The 2,500-nt window shown below is 44.6% G+C and overlaps 1 protein-coding gene across 1 annotated transcript in view; it reads left to right on the top strand.

The window, feature by feature from the left end:
• Positions 1-2,500, top strand: part of LOC310797220 (ephrin type-A receptor 3-like) — a gene marked incomplete at both ends in the record, with an annotated part of 146,449 nt that overhangs the window by 34,967 nt on the left and 108,982 nt on the right. The gene's annotated exons all lie outside the window — the stretch shown is intronic.

Here is a 2,500-nt window from a genome sequence, read left to right as displayed (position 1 = left end):
AAACATGTTTTACTTTGGGCACTTCATAAAGTCTGTCCAAAGTAAAGACACTGGTGCACTCTTTTCCATCTGCATGTTTATTTAGGGGCTGACTGGAGTGCTCCAGTGTCTTTACTTCGGGTAGTCTAAAGCTGTGTTCACACCGAGATATTTATTTTTCTCTCTGTCGCTCGATTCAACCCTTTGGAATCGCTCTGTCGCTGTGTTTAAATCGCTCGTCAACAGGCACAATAATTGACGGACATCTGGGGGCACAATGTATGATATTTGTCCACTACGAGCCACCGTAGTTGTTTACAAGCTAAGCCTATCAGCGTGCTCCTAACCCGAGCTCCATACCGGTAGTACAGACTTCACTTCATGTCAGCTGTCAGCCTGTCAATGCGGTTTGTTGCCACACAATAAACCAGCGGTTTGTTCCAAGCCAGTGTGATCCTTGACTCGCTCTCACACGGCAGCCAATCAGCGTTGAACAGCGAGCGACTGATGCCAGCGTAATTTCGCTCGAGTTGGGACATTTCATCTCGGGCGACGAGCGAATTTTCTCCCTATCGCTCTGTCTCTGTCGCTCGGACACCCAGCGATTTCTCTCCCGGGCGAATATACGCTCAATCGCTCGTTTGCATTGACTTTGTATGTAAACTCGATGCCAGCGAAAAACTTTAATAGGTCGGTGTGAATGCAGCTTAAGTCAGTGGTTCTCAAATGGGGGTCCGGGGGGTCCCCAGCCAAAAGGGGGGTACTTTATTTTCGCTATAATTCCATTCATAAGTGACACAATGACTATTTTGGTCATGGGTTTGATACACTTTCTGTAATAAAACATCTAAGGCATCAATCTTATTATCATATGGGGGACCGTGGGACAAAATCCTATCAAATGGGGGTCGTGGTCAGTTTAGGGGTCTTTCACACGAAAAAATTTGAGAACCACTGGACTAGACTATACAATATTCAATGACTATGTACTGTACGGTACCGCTTGTGATCATAAACCTTTGTGCAGAATTAATATAATCAGTGCACCTGTACTTCTGAAACATGTAATATACATATATTATTATTTCTACAGTATTTTACATTCTAAAACAAAATAAATGTGGAGAAATTATTATGTAAATTAAGACATTGACATGAACCGCTACATTAAACGAGAAAGTTCAAGAGATTCAGATTCAGAAAATGAATTGATTAAGACAAGTCGGAATGTGAGCGAGCGAAATCTCTGTGGACCAGATGACCAGAGAGCTCACATAACGCTTATTGGAATTATTACAATGTTAGCTTCTCAACAAAAGAAATCCACTGTTCCCACATAACTAGCATTAGAGTGTAACGTCATAGTTATTCTGTTGACACATTGCGCTCAAATGTGCCTTGAAGCACCACGGGGGTGCAAACAATTTTGGCATGAGTTGTGGGAATCAAAGCTATAGAAGCGTTAGCCGCCTCCGTCTGCCCGTCTGCCTGTCTCTTCCCCATCTGCGGCTGTCTGTTTGGCTCGAAGGTCTATGAGGAGCCATTTCAGAAGCTGACAGTCTGTTCCTTTGCATTATCTTCATGATTATTTGATGTGAAATTCACATTTCAAATGAGGCGACATCAAAAAAGCCTTTGAAATATCTTTTTTTTTGTTCCCTATTTTTCAATCTCCTCCATTTAACTGGCATCCGAGCGCGCGCACACACACACACACACACACACACACACACACACACACACACACACACACACACACACACACACACACACACACACACACACACACACACACACACACACACACCCCCCCCACACACAGAGTTGGCAGGACATTTTGAAGTCTGATGAATAGATAAATAGCGCGGCATTGAGAGAATGAAATACAGACAAAAAGCTCTGGAGACTTTTTGTAGTTGCTCATATTTTCAACCTCTCATGTATTTTTTACTCTTCCCCCATTCCTCTGATATCACTCTTTTCACTCCTCTTCCATTCCTCTGCTATCACTCTTTTCACTCCTCTTCTGTATTCATCTCCTCCTCTGTATTCATCTCTGCCCGCTTTGTCTGGCTGCTGCTCCTGTTGCCTCTCATTACTCCCACAGAATGAGTATTGGAGGCCATATTAGACTGTAGAGCCGTACTTCTCTAAGAGGGCGTAGGATGGCAGACAGCAGCGTTGATTGGCCTGTTGAGAGAGATGGACTGAGATTTGAAGGGAAACAGCACAGCTACTGGCTGTATTCGGAACTACTGGGGGGGGCTCGTTAAAAAACTACTTCACACTGGATGGTCCTGAACATACAACTCACCTTGTGTTTCTCTCTGCTATAGGTTTTCTATAGGCTGGTAAACCAGCCGGTTCACGTGAACTCACATTTCATTTGGTTCTGCGGGACCGTCTGGCCTCAAGCCCTGGGAGGGCTTTAAGCAGAAAACTGCAAAGCGGAAGAGCCAATCAGCGACTGCACTCAGTGCCCTGTGATTGACAGCGCAAGTTGGCCAATCAGGAACACCAC

Source organism: Poromitra crassiceps, assembly GCF_964638095.1.
Source record: "Poromitra crassiceps genome assembly, chromosome: 23".
Lineage (NCBI taxonomy): Eukaryota > Metazoa > Chordata > Actinopteri > Beryciformes > Melamphaidae > Poromitra > Poromitra crassiceps.
The sequence above is the reverse complement of the archived record's forward strand: the minus strand, read 5'-3'. Positions and strand labels throughout refer to the sequence as shown.